This window comes from Pomacea canaliculata, linkage group LG14 (genome assembly GCF_003073045.1).
Source record: "Pomacea canaliculata isolate SZHN2017 linkage group LG14, ASM307304v1, whole genome shotgun sequence".
NCBI lineage: Eukaryota > Metazoa > Mollusca > Gastropoda > Architaenioglossa > Ampullariidae > Pomacea > Pomacea canaliculata.
The window spans coordinates 7,278,785-7,299,432 of record NC_037603.1 but is presented as its reverse complement, the minus strand read 5'-3'; positions in this window follow the sequence as shown (position 1 = coordinate 7,299,432).

The window sequence follows — 20,648 nt, the reverse complement described above, 5'->3', positions numbered from 1 at the left end:
GGCTTGGAGATTTGTGAATACAAAGCTAGTTTTAATCTGGTGTAATCTGATTCGTTGCTGAATTTCATTCTGAACTGCTAATTTCAAATACTTTGTGAAGGCAGGAAGGCAGTCACTTGAAGTCACGTTGTTACTGACTACAGCCTGTGTAAATGTAACACCCCAAAATGGCCGACCACAAATATGAGATCCAAGATCCAACCCTGAATGATAAGATAAGATAAGATAAGATAATACTTTATTAATCCCTAGAGGGCAATTCAGTTGCAGCTCGATTATATATATATATATATCAACCCACAGGCAGTCGTGTTGCAGTCAATCATACCAGCTCGATTAAAGTCATACATGATCGCATGCACATCACATTCATAATCCATTCAAAAGTCTGACGGCTGAAGCAACAAAAGACAGCCGCAGTCGGTTTGTCCTGCATGCAGGCATACTATATCGGCGACCTGAAGGGAGCTGGACAAGTTCACCCGACAGAGCATGCCTGTCATCACGAAGGATGGCAGACACTTTCAGTAGAGTCCTCTTGTTATACAGATCCTGAAGAGAACTCTGGGTGGATCCAACGACTTTGGAGCAGGTGGATACCACCCGATGTAGGCTGCTCTTGTCCTTCACCGATAAACTATTATAGAAACAGATGAACGAGAAGGACAGCACGCTCTCAATATGTGATCTGTAGAAAAGCTGAAGAAATCGGGGGAGACAGAGAAAGACTCAGCTTCCGTAGGAGGAAGAGGCGTTGTTGAGCCTTCTTCACGACAGATTGAGTGTTGACATCCCAGCAAGTCGCCTATCGAAGATGGTGCCAGGTATTTAAAAGCAGAAACAATTTCACCTCCTTGTCATGGATGACACAGACGGACACGGTGGAGAATTCCGACGGAAATTAAAGACAATCTCCTTCGTTTACTCACATTAAGTTCTAGAAAGTTGTCATCGCACCAAACAATGAATTCTTCCAAAGCATCACGTGAGTGTGCACTGGCCCGCTAAGGAGAGACAGCAGTGCAGTGTCATCAGAAGAATTTGACAAGATAGTGACCTCATGACTACTGCGACAACTGTTGGTATACAGGATAAACAGAAGCGGGGATAGAACACATCCCTGAGGTGAGCCCGGTGCATGTGGTGTTAAGTCGGAAAAAGTGCCATTGACAAGAACTCGTTGCTGCCTGTCGACCAAAAAGTGAATTATCCATGACACTAGCTGATGATCAAGGGAAAACTCGTCGAGGAGTCTTCGAGCTAGGATATGTGGCTGGATAGTGTTAAAGCCGAAGAGAATCAGCGAATAATAGTTGAGCATGGGCTTGAGGATTCTCCAGGTGTTTGATTACAGTGTGGAGGATGAACAGTTTAGCATCATCAAACCCTCGCTTGGACTGGTATGCAAATTGCAAGGGATCAAGACGATTGTTAGCGGCATTAAGAATCAATGATTTGATGATTGTCTCAAATACTTTCATGACCAACGATGTTTAAGGCCACGGTCTAAAGTCATTGAGATGCCGAGCCGAAAACTATCTTTGGAACTGGAACAATGGTAGATAATTTCCAAGCAGCTGGGATGGAGAGTGAATCCATAGAGCGCTGAAAAAGATGTTGAAAAATGCCTCCAAGTTGGTGCGCACAGAAACGTAATGTTCTGCCACAAATACCATCCGGACCGAGGCCTTGCGAATATTTACTTCCTGAAACAGCTCCACAACTTGCTCGCGACAAATCTCAACCTTCGGCACAGGGTGAAGAGAACGAAGCACATCGTGAACTTCCACGAAGAAGTCATGTGCCTCGAACCGAGCAAAGAAAGCAGAATGACATAGAAATAGAATGAGAGTGTCAGAATGATACTGAATTGTCATACTTAGATTATACTTTAGAGTGTTAAAGTTAATACATTTTGTCGTTTTGCATGTCTCTTTGTACATGTAGTCCTATTCAGTAGACACTATACCTAAACTTTCATAAATTTAGTGATTTTATTGGAACTGTATTCCATTTTAATATTATATAATGGAAATCCCGCGGGATGGGATGGGACAGGCATAAATTGCCATGGGATGGGATGGGATAGAAAATATGTCCCATGGACAACCCTGGTAATACGACATCACATTATCATTGAACATGTTTAGGTTGCTATTGCCTATCGCAGTGCCATTACCTCACTACTATTGCCTTTTAATCTTCTTTAGAGCCATGATCGAGGATTATCTTATTAAAATAATTCCTAGAAAGTACTGTCACTATCGCATTGCAGCTAGCACTCACTAGTCACCACTAGTCAATGCCTGCTAGAGCTCGGTCATGCGCAGTCACTACTCGATGACACGAGTGTCGGCATTTCATCATCATCACTGACTAATGAGTCCTGGCCCTGCAATCGTCAGCAGTTGAGTACGAGAAAGAGCGAGAGCCAGCGAGACAATACAAGCGTGACGTCAGGATTCCGATCAGATCAGAAACAGTGAGACGTGTCAGTCCAGTGACATGCTGCAGTACGTCACTCTTGTATCATGAAAGAAAAAAAAAACCTATGATGTTTCCCAACAAATAATAAGCCCAGAGATTATTGATAATTCAAATTACCACCCACTCATTACCGATATTAGATACTGGTGACTATTATCGATGGTAGATAAAAGTGACCGTTAGTTACCTTTAACGTTGGGCAGTGAATTCACGTGTCCATTCGCCATCATAGAAAGCGTGTTGATGTTGATGTTACCATCTAATATAGGTGATCTTATTTATCACATTGTCATGGACCATCCACAGACACGCGCATTCTTTCCACAAACCAAAATATCCTGATCGCTTGAGGGTGGGCGTACCTTCTTAGAGGCACGAATAAGTATTCAATTCAAATACAATGTCAAATGAAACAAAGGCAAAGTATCAACACTCATAGATTCACTCCTTCATTCGCCACACAAGATATATTACCAATATATTATCATTCATCCAACGTACTATTAAAGTTAACAATAAAATCGACTCTCATAAATATTGTCACTGATGAAGAATAAAAAAAAATGTTCGTTCTTGATGAAGCATTAATCTTTTAATATTAAAGTCTTTGAGACCCTCCCAAGTCCTCTATTCTAATTTAGTCCCACTGATCTTCTTTCCACGAAATCTATTTATTATTGAAAATAAATGGTTTTTACGGTACCAACAGTTTACAAGCAGAAGTCTCGGTCTTGCGCATGCGGCCGCCTCCTAGGTGTTTGGCAGGATGATGTTAGGTTAGCTGAAGGCCGGGAGGAAACCTTTCCTCCACCGGCGCTTACTCTCAGGCTAAGAACTGTCCCTTTCCAGGCGACAGATGGAGGTCGGTGCCCCAGTCTTGCACCAAATTTTCCGTTCTGGGACCGTTGTTTTCTCGCTCACGCCAGTGTGTGGTTTCTTGGCCCCACCAAGAAACTGTACTGCGGGATGCCCAAGCCACAGAGCTCCCCCACGGTGCGGTCACGGACTACAGTAACTCACGACCTGTGAAGTACATCCACCTGTAGTATAAACACAGTATTACTTCCCGTAATATTTATTCCGCTGTCGCAGCAGTAGCGAGAAAGTCCCGAGAAAATCCACCAACTCCAACTCTGTTCCGCCGTTAGCTCTCTGCTTTCCGTTTTTTCTCTAACGTTATTTTCCTCTCTCTTTTTCGTCACCTTGTTTTGACATCACAGTTTACGTCATTTTCTCAAGGGCAAACAACTTCCAGCCCACTACGCTAGATCAGATCAACCACGGTTGTCGATCTTCCCTCCTAACCCCCTCTACTAAGTACTTGTCCGTTACACACATCTCGGTCTAAATGTTGAGTCACATTTTAATTGAAGAATGAGTTTAAATTATTATTAAAGCCTAATTAAAGTATCAACAAACAGTTTTTGTATTTTACAAATCGCGGTGCGTGACGTGGAACACAGGGACTAGAAAGGTCTGTTGACAATGAGTTCCATGTCACTGTTCTTTCACGAACAACCCCGAGTTTCTTTGTAACGTTAAGTACACGTCAGTGGCAGCAACTGTTCGCTGGAAGATGGCGCCCTCCCTCAGCCTCCTCCTCGTGGATGCTCCACGTGTGCACGCAGACACACGGACGAGACCGTAAACTAAGAGGGTGGCGGCCCGCGACATGTTGACAGCGACACAAACCGTAACAAACATAAATCTCTCACGGCAGTCGTCTGTAAAAACAATTATTCCATGTCTTTATCGAATACTAGATAAGAAAATTACACTTGACGACAACCGATAATAATCTCTGAAGATCAAAGGAAAGCTACGCCTTCTCGAAATCTGTCAGTGGAAAAGCGACCTGTCCATCCTGCAACGTCTTCTGACACCAGAGACATTTAATAGAATTAATTTAATAGAATTAATTTAATAGAATTAATTTAATAGAAACTGTTCACGATGTGTGTGTGTCACTTTTTTTCCTAAATAAATACTTTGATTAAAAGGATATGCGACTCCAGTCCCATCAGACTTTGTATGTGTAAGTGAAAGAAATAACAACTAAATTTTTTTGTGTTTCTGAGTTTGTGCGTGCTGACGTTAACACGTGATATTGTGACAGCAAAATTGTTGGATTATTTTTTTTTTTTACCATCGCAAAATGCACGTGAAGCACTCGAGCAGCATCTCACCCGTTATTTCTGTGAGGTCAGGAATTTTGCCTATTTATTGAGGTATGTGTGAATATTGTTGTGTGTGTGTGTGTGAAGGTGATGGTGAAAATATTTTTTGGCGTTCGTAGCGACATCAGAAAACCTTGTGTATATAAGAGATGAGTTCCCTGTCGATGACTGATAACGAGAGCGTTACAGACAACAAAAATCTTGGAAAATGATTTTTATTCATCAGCCTCCTCTGACCACGCACTGCTAGAGAACAACATCGAAGACGTGCTCGCCATGGACAACACCACAGAGCCTCACCCTGTGACACACACCAGCCCGCCGCCGGTTGACATGACGTCACATCCTCTCTATAAAGCAGGCTTCATGTTCTGGAAAATAAGTCCTGTAAGCGTTGTTATGGGAACGTATGGCAATATCGCAGTCTTTCTTGTTTTCAATGAACAGAAGTGTGCGAGGTCCAGCATGTCGGTGTCCTTCATGACTCTGGCGGTGACAGATTTAATTGGTATTTACTTCAACCTCGTCCCCCGGTGTGTCAATCTGGGCTTCAACTTTGACATCAAAGGAGTTCATGACCTTATATGTAAACTGTTTTTGTGGATAAGTTATAGTTCTAGCACCATGTCCACATGGCTACTGGTCGTCATGGTGACACAACGAACTCTCTTTGTTGTATGGCATCATAAGACCAACAGTTTGTTCTTGAAGATTCCGAACATCCTCGTTCTTGTAATCCTGATAACATTTTCTTTCTCAACGAATGGACTGTTCTTGGTTTTCCCAAGTGTAGTGACCCTGAAGGTCAGCAACAATTCGGTGATAACTTCGTGCAATTTTAATTATCAGGACGAGTTCTCGATCGCTGTTTACAAGATCTGGTTTGGACTGGATATCATCACGTCCTCATTTCTGCCTTTCATCATTCTTCTCATCGATAACATCCTTTTGATCAGACACGTCAGACGATCGACGAGAGAGGCTCGGCTTCGCCTGGCTGTCGGCAGCCAACAGCAGATCAAGGTTCGTGAGCAGAAAGTCATGTCCATGACCGTGACCTTAATCACGACCTCACTGACCTTCTTCTTCATGACCTTTCCTTACTATGTCGTGGAGAGTCTGTCGATGCTCATGACCGACATTTTATTCTCGGATGTCGGCGCGTTTCAGATATATGGTTTCGCGTGGAACATCTGCACCTTCTTGTGGTGTTCACACCACTCCGTGAACTTTTACCTCTACTGTCTAACGGGATCGCGGTTTCGAGTGAGAGCTCGCCACGTTTTGTTCCGGTGCAAAAGTCGCTCTGCCATTACACATTCGATTCCAGCTACAGGGACATCCTGCAGGGAGCAGCCAGCTAAACTTAGTGATGTAGAGTTTGGTGAGGAATTTCAAGCCTGTACATCCGGAATCTCCCCCAAATCACAAACGGTCACTGGAGCGTTTAATCTCTGAGTTGTTACAGTCCGCAGTTCCCTCGCCCATAGTTTGTGATATTTAGCCTATAATGCTGATATATTTAAGAATATTTATTATCCATAAACAGCAATTTTTAATAACTAGAAGCTGAATGCCGTATGTCTGGGCCCCAGCATCTAAGGCCGAAGGCAGCGACTTCGACAGCCACGTGGTGCACAGCATCCTTCACTGCTGACTCACATGGAAAATTGAGGTTTGTGGAAAGAAAGATGACAAAAGAGAGGAGATTGTTGTCGTCATGACAAATAAAAAGAACATGGTATACTGACAGGTAACGAAGGGAGGACCTAGTAAAAACTTCATCTCTAATATCTCTCAAAACGCGACCTCTGACCCCTCACGCAGTGTGGACCCATCAATTGCCACTTTCTCTCAGGAACCTGATTATCATGTGGACAATAGTATGCTGGGCTTTCCCGTCACACAAATTATTTACACAGACAAAAGATGTTTAAGGTTTCCGGACACTAATTATTAAACAAAATAAAATTATATTATAAAGGAAATAAAATAAATAGATCTATGGAGCTATGACTACCCACGGCAACAGCCAACTGTTGATGTCCTGTGACACACAATACACACAGACAAGACAAGGGGAGACAGTGTCGAAGGTTCTCAGTGAACGCGAACTGTCGTGCCCGGCGGTGCAATACTCGGCGAGGTGACAGTCGCACACGTCGCTCACGCAGTGCAGTGTCAGGCGCGCGATGGTATCATCGCTCACTCGCCCTCGACACGCCTCGATGATGTCAGAGGTCGACCACAGAGCCCGAGGCAGTCTCGTGCGCGCGGAGTGGATGAGTGGGCGTGGCCATCACGGACCGTACACACACACACCGATTCTAGAGAAAGTCGACAGGTAGAGAGAAGTGTAGACTGGGAAGCTCACCTCACGTAAGTGGGCGACTTGACTCCAAGTGATGAATGTGTGAGCGAGGGGGCGGGGCGATTGCACGCAATAAGAGTCAGGGTAAACGACGGGCCATCGAGCATCTTCACAGACCGAGGCGCTGCTGATAAGGGAGAGAACTTTCATCGTGGGAGACAAGGTGCATCGCGGTTCCTCACTCTCGTTAAGAAGTTTACATCTCGGACGTGTATGGTTGGACTGCTGTCTGTCTGCCGAGACCAACGTCTAGCCTCTTGTGAAGTTCTCCGCTGTTAGTCTCGGCGAGCCTCAAGCAGGAATGTGACTAAACGGGAAGTTCACTCATTCTAATAGTTAATCTGAAACGTGGCAAAACCGGAAGCTTTGTACACACTTACTTTGTACTCGTTCGAGTAGTTCACTGGAAAAAAAATCGTCTACAAGCTGTCCGTTAATACTAATTCGTGCAATACAGTTCACATGCCAGACAGTTCAAGCGCTAGTCACGGCTATAATTAAAAGCTTTCCCTGGTGCTGACGATGACCAACTTTATTTGCACCACTAGACAATTGGAACATGGGAATGTGCTCTAGTTTCTACAGTAACAGTTAGAAATTAAAGTTCGTTACAAGGTGCAGAGTTATAAAGGTGAAATGACTCTGTGGGATGACACTGTGAAGGATGACACTGTGAGACGACACTGTGTGAGACATTCCATGTTAGGCATCACATTGTTTGGCTTTGTTGAACTGCTGCAGAGAATTCCCAGAAGCAGGAAAAGTGAAAGAAGGCGCGGGGTGTCGGGCAATGGCGACAAGCTGACACCATCTCACGCCATGAAACACTTTCACAAACATCTCATTGTGACAACGAAGCCACCCACTGCTGTGAAGCTGTGAGCACGGCGTCATCCTCATGTGAGTCGCTCCCCTTGCGTGACGTCAGCCTTGTATAGTATACCTTCCGCACTTCAGTAAGAATCAGAGCAGAAAAGCAAATATGGCCGCGGTTTTACACAAACGTAAGTAAACATCTCTACTATCTACAATCGCGAATTGATAGAACTTTGTGTGATTTTACAATATAAATTAAGAAAACGCCATCAAGAACATAGACAAATGCAGGAAAATATGCCACAACTACCATATACCCTTGTGCCAGACTATATCGAAAGCTTTCTTAAAGTCGTTGAAGTCATATTAGAGATACTTGCGATGTTCTGAATATTTTTGGATCGCTGTTGATATTCTGTTCACCTGTGCTCCTGCCGGCTTTAAATCCAGCCTCAGTTTCCTCCATTGACCGCCGTTAGTGAAAGTCTTGATTAATTAAGGGTCTAACTATTATCGACCCAAGCGATCCCTACATCGGTCTGACAGCATCTCTTCTCAATCCAACCTCACTTCGCTGCCTTCATCCCTTTTCTGACCTGTTAACACGTTGACCTTCCCAAACTCGGCAGCAGATGGGTCTCTACCTCCTCTCTAAAGCCCTCCCAGGGTTATAAAGTTCAAGAAAGTTCCCTTTAGAATTTCAACTCTTGCATCCATTGTTACGCTGCACCAGAAAAGACTAATAATAACAATAATGACATGAAATTCATCTGACCTCTTACCGTTACACAAGACACTAAAAGACCTCGATGATACACGTGTCCTTGTCCCTACTTATCGCCTTCATCACTTTTATCACGACCCCTGTCTCTTTCACCATCACCAGTATCACTTTCACCAATGAGAGAAAAAAGCAGGAATCTGGAATTCTAATGTAAATAATGACAACCAATAGCAGGAGCAGGGGAGACTACTGTGAATGAGAGACTGTAGCAGTGAAGACAAGTGTGAGACTAGAGCGAGGGCGCGGTCTGTCTCCTCCATGACTTTGCCTCACTTGTTTCTACCTTCACCTTGTTCCTGCCAGTTTTTCAAAATAAACTGTCGTTTTGTAGTCATGCCATCATTGCTCATTACCTGCCGTACCCTTAATTAATCAGTCGGTTAATCAGCGTCAGGGACGGGAGATGTGGCAAGTGCCGAGACCGGAAGCTGTCTTCCCAGCACGGAGCGGTAACCTGTTTGTATGTCAAATTTTTTTAACAGTTTACAGTGGAACCTCGGCTAGAGAACGCCTTTGATGCCGAAAATTTCGAATAACAACCAAAAATTTCGTTAAAAATTTGCACCGGATAAAGAAAAACATTCGGATACCGAACACCCAAGTCACCCACACGTGACCGACCAGCATCTCAGCCACAGTTACTTTCGGTTGTTTGTTATCTTTATCTGTGCGCATCCTTCTGATTTAGTTATTTTTGTGCTTTATTTTAATAAGATAATCCTCAATAATGGAGACAAAGAAGATTAAGAGCAGTAGTAGTGAGGTAATGACAAAGAAGCGGCCAATAATTGAATTGAAAAAGGAAATGATTTCAAAGTATGAAGGAGGCATGCGTGTGTCGGATATCGCCGCCAAATGCAGCATGTCGCAGATGACAATCTCGACGATTTGAAAGCAAAAGAAGCAGTTTAAAGAAGCTAATGTTTCGAAAGGAGTGAGTACTTTAACAAAGCAAAGGCCTAAAATAATGGAAGAAGTAGAAAAGTTGTTGCTTGTGTATGTAAACGAGAAACAGAAGGTGTTAGCATCAGTGAGTCGTTCATTTGTGAGAAGGCGCTGACAATCTACGAAGATTTGCAGAAGAAAACCCCAGGGACAACTGCTGCCAGTGATTTTGTTTTCAAAGCCAGTCGAGGTTGGTCTGAGAAATGTCGGCACAGATGAGGCCTCCACAGCGTCACAAGGCACAAGAATTCAGAAAAATCATACAAGGAGGTTACATCCCGCAACAGGAACCAATTAAATCTATTTCCTTTATTTCTTATGGGGAAAATTGTTTCGGATACCGAACATTTCGAGTACCGACCAACTTTCCAGAACGGATTGAGGTCGTTAGCCGAGGTTCCATTATATTTGAATTCTTGTAATTTTATGTCGATTGTTCTTAATTTCTGTTCTAACATGAGCAAACGACACTAGGAATGATCATAGATCATTTCACCCCAAAACCATTTCGTCCCACATCAAAAGTCCAATTCTTTCCAGGTAGGTCCAATTCGTTCCAGGTAGGTCCAATTCTTTCCACGTATGGTCCATTTCGTACGAAGACAAAAACGTCAGATCGTCCCAAGCCCAAAAGAAGAATCGATCACCAAATGTTTAAAAAAATGTACTATTGTTACGTCAGTCAACTGTCTACGGCTGCTGCTCGAAATAGAAACATCTGACCTTTAACACAAGTTCACGTAGTCATGGTGCGGAAGCTGTCAATCAGTCACAAATGACGTCATTTAGTGCCTTTACCTTGACGTCATAATCTGATGGCGTCATCACTACAAAGTAGTCATTGTTCTCGTGAAGCACTGCGCGTCTCTCAGCCAGATCCCGTTGTCAAGGTTACGCGCGTGTAAAAAGTCGACACGTGACAGAGTTTCATGACAAAGTGAAATCAAACGGCCGTCGCGATTGGACAAAGTCTTTCAGTTTCAAACGAAATTTATTTATTTATGTAAATTTGTTCGTGTTCCGAGATTTTTAGCAGATATTTAATAAAATTAGCGTCCCCACAACCTTTCTCCACACATGACTTACGTCGTCTACTACACAACAGAGATTATCTCGGTGATCAAAGTTTGTGTGATTTCGGGACAGAAGTCACGTTGTTTTTTGCAGGAATATGTTGACAAATACATTATTTTGTAGAAATTTGGTAGGTGAAAAGTTTTAGTGCACTCAGAATGTTAGAAAACTCATAGTGTGAATAGAATATATTATTGTCAAAAGTGACCCCTCCTCCTCGACAGTACATTTTTGTCTTCTTTGGTGGTTACCCAATCCCCGCATTCACCAAAAAACATGTAAACAACAACACACAGTAGGCCAGTATTACCATATGTATCTACTGAAACATTTATTCATCCACTGATAAAGTTTCCCGTTCAACAAAGCCAAAATAAAGATGTTGTAAGCAATATAAGTCGGACGGTATGACAGAGGCGAACTTTTGTCACATATCTCATAATAGCGCATAATGCCATTTTCTTGAAAAAAACTTTTATTTGTGACTGTCTGTCACCTTGGCAGTCCAGCCACATGAGGATTGCGGGTAGCCGGCCACCCGATCCGCGGCGAACCTAAAACTAAAGAATAACTAGCGAGTGTCAAACTGTCAAAACAAAGTTTAGTCTAAATTGACAGCCAGCATCAAGTGACCAAAGTACACCGTCACCTCCATCGCCCAGACCAGTCTTTACAGCCGGAGGTGGTTTACAACTGGTTTCACAAGTGACGACAGTGGTGTGGTGCACTACAGGAGTGTGATGCTCTACGAGCTAAATGTCTACCCGATCAGCAGTGTTGTCCATGGCACATATTTTTCTATCCCATCCCAGCCCAGCCCATGGCAATTTATGCCTGTCCCATCCCATCCCATCCCACGGGACGTTTCCCATGGGATTCCCATGGTAATAACAATCCTATGGACAACACTGAAAACCACTTTTCGGCTTTTGTTCTATAATTCCTGCTACTTCAAATACAATAGATGATTCAGAGGAAAGATTTAAATCCTTGATGAATGAAATAACAGTAAATTTATTTTGCAATATCAAGTATCGACTACCATGGGAAATACAAATGTGTGCTGTCCCATCCCATCCCATCCCATGGGACGTTTCCATGTCATGGGATTCCCATGGGATTCCCATTCCTATGGACAACACTGCCGATCAGCCAAGTCTCTGCATATAATAGTAACAAGTAAAACAGTAAAAACAAACTAGCTCATAATAAAATAATGACAAAATCTTTAATTGAAAAAAATGTTTAAACACAACTCACATTTATTTGCCAGTGTAAGATATATTTTTTGCACGCGTACTGACTAGCGGCCATTTTTGTTTAAGAAGGTGGTGGCTAAACTTTTTCGTATGTTTCTGCTTAAAATAAGCTGCTGAGCTTGCATATCTATGGACTGAACCACCTATAGCTCTTTTGGTAATATTTGACATGAATAGTTTCATCGGTGATCGATTCGTCTTATAGGCGTGCGACAATTCGACTTTTCTGTCTTGGGACGAAAGGGACCTACGTGGGACGAATTGACTTTTGGTGTGGGACGAAACGGTAGGGGCGACATGGTGTTGGGGCGAAATGACCAGTCTCTCTAGGAACGACTAGGAAAAACATTACCCTAGGAGCGACCTAAGGAGTTGCTTATTTGCTTATTTTCTTCAGATTTGCCTGACTATTCACTGGGTGGGTGGGGGAGCTGCTATTACACTATGCATAGTTAGAAGTACTATGTAATTATAAAAAATAAATAGTGTAAATGTGTTTGTATGTTTATGCAGTGATTACTGTAACATGCCTTGTCATAATAAACGCTTGGAGAGGCAGACTTATCTTTGTTCAGGACGAAAGAACGCACTAATGTCTGTACAGCTGCGTGAGTGTTTGGAGCACGTGACCTTCTCTGACAATTACATGTCAATCAATCAGTCACTCAATCAATCATTTAGTCCAGTGATGCACAACCTTTTTCGGCCTGCGGGCCATATCCATTTCGGACAGCCGTGTCGCGGGCCATATCCATTTTGGACAGCCGTGTCGCGGGCCACTTCGCCGCAAAAATACAAAAATATAGAGCAGATACCATTTTTTTATTAGAAACAAGTTGTACTTACCATTAATTATGTACTAATTAGTGGGATATTTGAAGTTGTTTTCCCGAAACATCGTAGAGACACCAAGTCGGAGCACTGAATCGAAATGTTCGTCCATCGAAAAAAAGATTCAGAGACGCCCCTACGTGGGGATAAATACTTCTTCTTCCTTTTTTTTCGTTTTTTTAAGGTCTTCTTTTATTACTAACATGTCGATTTCCTGCACTGAGGGCAGAAGTTTTGCGGGCCGGATGGCACCGCGTCGCGGGCCGGATATGGCCCGCGGGCCGTAGGTTGTGCATCCCTGGCTTAGACGATTGTAGAAGGGGTAGTGAGGGTTGAACAAATATTCAGTCCTCCTTATTGTAAGAAGAGCTTCGTGATTGTAATTCGATGGCAGCGACATCTCCTGTGAGAACACTTGGACAAGGAAGGGGAATATTTGGTTAGCAATTGTTGCTGTAGTACACAAGCCTCACCGGAGACTGAAATTAGTTAGGTGCGTGCACACTTCCATCGCGGCACGACACCTCACACCTTGTACATATATTTGAGACAACAAATATCTGTAAATTGTAGGGAAGAAAAATCCAGAATTGTTTGGCATCACGGTGGTTACGAAAAAAAAGACTAAATCCAGTGTACTAATTTTTATTAGAGACTTGCAAATAATTGTAGATTGGCATAAGCTGCTGCTACAAACAAAGGTAATCGACTTGCTTGGAGAGAAACTCAGTACAACTAATAGAAAATTGCTTGTAAATATGACATAATTATTTTTAAAAGGAAATTCATAAACCATAAGATTAAAAAGCCATCGACGTGTTGAGGAAGCTACAGCAAGAGAAATCATCTTGTAAATAATATTTTTAAAAGTCGTATTAGAAAGAATGGGGATATATATTCTATATAGAAAAGGTTAAAATATTACAAAATCCTTTATTTGTCCAGAAATTTCTTGCGTGTGTGTGTGAAGAGGAAATTGATGTGATAACGAAAGATGTATATTTACCTTGCAAAATCTTCACCGTGGAGAGTGTCAACAAGTACCGCCCTGTTCTTCCAGCGCTAAACATTGTGTCGTCTTGGTTATATAAAATCTTCTCAGCTCTTTCATCTTCATATTTTTATCGCTAACGGGGCAAAAGAAAAAAACAACGAAGCTCATTGGAACCATAACGACAACATGCAGCACAACATCACCAGCAGCAACAGCAGCATTGCAGGAGACAACCACTCGGTGTCTAGTCAAGACTCGTGGATCACTGTATGGAAAGTCGGCAGTCCCTTTATTAGAGAGTTTGAGATTCATGACGCGTAGGGAAGACGCGTACTGCAACGGGTAGGGCCCGCCGCTAAGCGTACCCGTTCTGAGAAAGCGATTGCGATTAAGCGACGGGAGCGCGAATGCAAGGGGAAGTAACTGCATGCATAGACAATTTTTTTGCCTCTGAAAGTAAAATAAAAATATGCAAATGCTAGTAGTGACCAGGGATAACCAGTACAATTTAATTTCAAAATTTCTCAGCATTTCATTCCTGACCCACTATAATTCCTAAGAATAATAAACTATTACACAATCAAAACTTGTTTAAATGAAAATGCTACAAAGATGAAATTGCTTATGGTTACTGCTTAAATTATGGCATAACTGTAATAGTATATACAGAACAACATAACAAAAATATATATATACATAATTAAAAAACATAAATATTACAACTGTATAATAAATAAAAAATTAAATAACATAAAGAAATAACTTTTGCCTATGGTATGAAATATTTTATTCAAGAGTTATAGATAGTTGTTCCTATTGCTCTATAATAGTACTAAGAAAATATTTAACGGTTAAGTCATAGCTGGAAAATGATTATTATGTCCTCACATAAAATGTTAAATTACCTAGACAAACTTGGCCCAGTAGTTGGCTATTTTGTAACTGTAAATAGTTTCTGGAAGGATGTTTTAAAAGCGTACGAGATATTTGGAGAAAGTGTTTGTGTGTAAACATATTGAAGAGATTATATCAGAGCCTATTTTTTGTAACAATAAAATTAAGATTGGGAATAAACCATTTCTTTTAGAAGTTGGTAGACAAAGGATATATTTAATTAAACACTTGCTGGATGAAAGAGGTAATTTTTTATCATGTCAAGATGTTAAAAGGTATATATGATGTAAACATTAATTTTGTCTCTCTAAATGGTTGCATAGAAGCCATAAAGGAATATATGCATCAAGACAGAGAGAATGCAACTGAACCATCACCGCTTGCCTATGATACAAATAAAAACTCTTAGTGTAATTCAATCTGTCAGAAAGGTGCAAGACTGTATTATGATAACATGGTAACTAATACACATGTGCCTAACTGTTGCTCAAAATGGGATACAAGACTAAATAGCAATGTAGATTGGCACATTATCTTCAGGAAAGTAGCCAAGATTAAAGATATTAAATTAAAATGGCTCCAAATCAGAGTCTTGCATAGAATACTGGGACAAAAATAGCTTTATTTAATATGGGTCTAGAAATTGATGATTTTTGTAATCACTGTAGAAGTGAAAAAGAAAACATTCAACATATTTTTTGGAAATGTAAATGTGTTCAAGATTTCTGGCAAAACTTTCAAAAATTATGTGTCAAATAAATGTGGGATTATGACAAGGATGATATTATGTGAACACCTGGTTTTATTTGGATGCAGTAATAACTTTAAGACAGACGATGTACTGGATTTAATCTTACTACTTGCTAAATTATACATATACTCTTGCAGATTGAAAAAACCACACCTCAGTTGCAACCATTCATTCAGATACTACAAATATAGATATAAAATTGAAATTTTAATGCTCGCCTGGAAATGAAAGAAGAAAAAGTTGTACAACTTTGGCTTACCTTATATGAAACTTGTTGACCAAAACTTAAGCAGTGACTAGACTTTCATACATGTTGACATATACTACCTTATATGTCTTTTATATTGTTATATATGGTATGGTGCAATGGAGGTGAATGGCTTAAACATAGAATATGCCATATCATAATAGGTAAATGAATAAATGTTTATATATTCAAAAAATAAATAAAATAATGTGTAAATAATAATAAGGAGAAAAATAAATGTTTATATATGTGAAATAGAAAGCTTGTTGTTAGATACTAGATAGTATATTAAAATTACTTTAAATCAGAGTTCTGCACAGAATGTTGGGGACAAAATAATGCCTGGCACTATTTAATGTTTGTGATATTGTTATGTATGCTCGTTATAATTCAAGGAATATGATTTTGATGATTTTGTCATGTAAATGTAATGTGTTAATGTAAAATAAATGTTAATAAAGTATAAAAAAAAAAATTAACGGTTATTTTTGGGATAGATAACTAATGATGAAGAAAATTATAATTATTATCTTTAACAGTTTTATCTCGTCATTAAATAACTTTACACGAAAAGTGTCTGAGCAAGTCTTGTACATACGATTGAATAGACATAAACCAGCGATTGCAGGCATGGTCGATTTTCACTGCTTTAACTTCATAAACAAGCAACTTTGTTTGATTTCCAGCATAAAGTATGATTGCAGAAGATTTAAATATTATAAACAGTTGAAATTATATTGACTATCCTTGCAAAAAAACTGAAATAAAGCGACCCATTTACACGTTCTGGTCACAACCGCTAGACTCCAATCTACCCGTCGCGCCGTGTAGCTGTACGGCTGGCTGTGGCAGAAGTGATGACGTCACACGCAAGTTCCCGTGACGCTACACGTTGCCGTCCCAGTACGCGTCGCGCCAGCGCTGAGTCTCAAACTCTCTAATATCATCTTTGGCACGTTTGGTAACATCATGGTCTTTCTTGTTCTTCAAGACAGAAGTGTCACGCACCACAGCATGGCCGTGTACCTCAGGCTGCTGGCTGTCTCCGATCTCATCAACATCTTTGACAGTGTCATCCTCCGCTGGATCCGGTTTCAGTTTGGATTCTATGTCTGGGTTGTCCACGAGGCGATTTGTAAGCTGAGTACTTGGACTTATTATAGCTGCAGCACACTATCTACCTGGACACTGGTCGTCATGGTAACGCAGAGAGCAGTTTCCATAGTTTGGCCTCATAAGGTCAGTAGTTTAAACTCCAAACGTTTGACCTTTGTTGCGGTTATGTTGCTAATTATATTCTCTACGACGACCAATTCTCTCTTTCTGTATTTCTCTACTATCATCGAGATGAAAGTTGGGGACGTCGTTGTGCGGAAGTCGTGCAATGAGAATTACGACGATGAGGTGACGACGACTGTCTTCAAAGTATGGTTCTGGATTAACACGATGATGTCATCATGTCTTCCTTTCGTTATTCTCTTGGTCGACAATGTCATCTTGATTAGACGAGTCGTCACGTCAACACGAGAAGCTCGCGATCACCTGGCTGTCGGCAGCATTCAGCAGGTCAAAGTTCGCGAAAAGAAAGCGGTTTCCATGACAGTAAACTTAATCGTCACCTCTCTCACCTTTTTCTTTCTGTCCTTTCCATATTGCGCATTTACACTTGTCCAAATGCTCCTGATAGATACCGCATTCTCGAGCATGTACGAGTTGCTTGCTATGATGTGGAGCATCTGCAGTGTCATGTGGTACAGCAGCAACGCCGTCAACTTCTACCTGTACTGCTGGACGGGAACGAGGTTTCGAACGAGGGCGAAGCAGCTTCTGTGTTTTTACAAGACGGAGCGCGGGGCTGCCATCAGTAAGACAGACACAGCGACTGGCCAGGTATCTTTGAAAGACGGGAATGGAGAAACACTAGAGAACTTCTGAACACAAAGATAATCTCAGCAAATGTGTAACGACTTAATGGGAACATAAGCATTACCTCTTTAAAAAAATACCTTCTGGTGACGTCTGGAAAAAAAAACTGTAGGTCGATTAGGAGCTTGAGTTGCTGTGACAAATTCAATATTGGACAAGGTGTCTATCGTTTTTCAGGTATTCATTAAGTATTAAACAATCGGTCTTTGACATTTGGTTCACGTATATATTAATATAGACGCGGTCAGAAGACGTTTGCCGTCTAAAATATATAATAAAAGTCCAGACGAAACCTGCGCAAACCAGTTGACACCATTGCCAGGCAGACACTTGACTGGAAGCCTCAGGGGAAGAGGAGAGTTGGGAGACTAAAGCAGACTTGGAAAAGAACATTAGAAAGCGAGGGAAAGGATGTCAGAACCACGTGGACCCCAATGAGGGGGCTGCCCTATACCGGGTCCGCTGGTGAGGTGTTGTTGCGGCCTATGCTTCTAGAAAAGTAACAAGGAATAAATTAAACTAAACTAAAAGTAGTGCTAAAGTAGCAGTTTTTCAGGTGCAGGAGAAATGCAGACTGTCAGCGTCTAAATAATCCAAAATGTCGCTCGTTCTCTCTCTCTGATTGGTGTTGACCACTGGCAATGTTGTGAATAATGCAATATCGTGACGTAGTACACTGTTACCGGCGCTCGTTGATCGCAGGTTGGAATCGTAGCGGATAACTAATTAACTGATGGGTTTTGGAGGCTGAAATTTATAGGTTAGGCTTATCTCGCCTATATCTACTGATATCCGGAAAAAAGCAAACTGTTCAGATGGTCATTATAGAGTGATCGAGAAGAAGAAGAAGAAGAAGACACAAGATGGTCATTAAATGAAAACTACCTTGATCACTATTCTTGCGTGGCCTGTGTATTTTCTCTTGGGCACAGGTTAGTAGCAGACATAAATAACCGGGCGGCTTCAGCGAACATGCCGTAAACAAGATCGGGACGATTAAACATGATAGCGCGCCACCTCCACTACTAGTGTCAGTATTTTATTTTACTTGTAGATCCAAGCCTCTTACGCTTGGGGTAGGACACTGTTGTCTTGAAGCTTGACATCGCAACTGTAAATAAATTTAATATTTTTTACTTAAGCGTTCCTTGATAACACTAAACAGAAAATGAAAAACAACCGTGAGTATATCAATAATTTTATTTGCCTTATGGATTTCTATAGAGTGGCTAGCCTTGCCTTGCCTTTGACGAGAGAGCGATGATAAATATGAGTGTACTAAGATTAAAAGTAACTTTCCTTGCATACGCACGGCACGTTACACACACACACACAGCACAACGCTCAACATGTTCCCGCAGATGACGATGAGGATGAAGAGATTTGTAGGTGATTCAAATCGAAGAGGTAAAAGCTGAGAGTGATAAAGAAGATGGCGGACGAAGACGGTTGTTTCACTCTGCCTTGGAGGGAAAACTTTTTTTTTAAAATATGACGTCTTTTTCTGCTTCAAGTGACGTGGAACAAATGACGCCAACAGGACGTCAGAAGCGAGACACCATTCATTCATAAAACAGTACGAGACCTGTCACAACTCATTCACATGTCAGGATGCCCTCAACAAGAGACCTGTAAACAGTCTCCAGCACCCCACAGCTGATGGTGAAGATGCGGAGTTTTGTCTGTACACTTGGTCACGTGATCACTGAAGCAGAACCTCCCGTCTATCACTGTACCAAGGTAATTACAACTTACAACACTTTGCCCCTGCTGTCCTTTGATTTGAATTTGTGGGAAGAGAAGGATAGTGCCATCTCTTAGATCATGGGCTATCCCAAGGGCCATTCCCTCAGTTCCAGAAACTAGTCCTCCAGTTCCCCGACATAGGTCAAGTACTGTCACAGGGACTGCTCGTCTTTGAAGCAGGCCACAGGAGTCATAAATGCCCCCTGTAGAATGCACTCATGCAGAACCGAAACTAAACAGACCTCTACTGAATGATTATACCATATGGAGCCAGAACGTTTAAATAACCTTACTCAAAAGGAAATTAAGATTTTCCTGTATTGTGATATAGTTTCGTATTCTACTATTAAATCTTTTTAAGGCTTGTTTTACGCGTTATTTCAGCGACATATTTTTTTCGTGTGATGTTCTTCACACTCCTTAGAAAATAAGAGGATTAAATCATTAACATGTCTGAAGTTTATGTTAATCATGCTTTCATTGACTAAAAATGTAAAGTATCTAAATGAGAACATCTCGGTCTCATGGGTTTTGCTCAAATGCTCTATAATCCTCAGGGTTCCATGGGTCGTTTTTCTCCCTCATGAATCGACTCGTGTTCATCATCTCTCAATCACATAGCTTTGCTTGTACAACGTTGTGAGATACCTCTCACTAGCTACCCCGGGTGTGTAGTTGTAATTAATGGAACGTGAATGCAAATCCCTAACATTACCTTTCTCATCACACTACTATCAAGATCACTTACATCACCATTGTCATCACTGCTATTAAAAAACGGGCCATGACCCCTCAACATTCACTCTCTCTCACACTCTCTCTCGCACCTCTCTTATTCACTGTTGAAGACTCATCCCTCTCTCATTTTTTCCCCATGTTAGATTTTGTTTTGGTTGGCACAACAACTCCCGCTCTCTTATTTAGAATCCTGGCGAGAGAATTGTTGGTTTGATGAACCGGCAGCCATCATGAATTTACTAGGATACCATCTTCCTGACCACTCGTGGGCCCTGCAGTCTGACCGAGCGCAGCGGCCTAAGGAGGAACAGGAAAAGAATAATCAAAGAAATGGCATGATGAAAATGAATGGAAAAGACAGTGTAGACAGAAGATGAAAGAGAAACTTTAGATTGACAAGGGAGACGTTTTGTTAAAAACAGTGAAAGCCGGTGAGGAGAAAAATGAAGGCCGGGTTTGCCGAGAGAAGCAGGACGGAGGAAAGTGACAGATGCCAAAAAACAGGAGAAAAGTTTCCGCTGTGAAGGTGAACAACAACCGTAGACAGGGTGTTCGTCGAGGTGGCAACATCAAGTTAAATGAACCATCGCTACGTCGAAGTGAGGCTT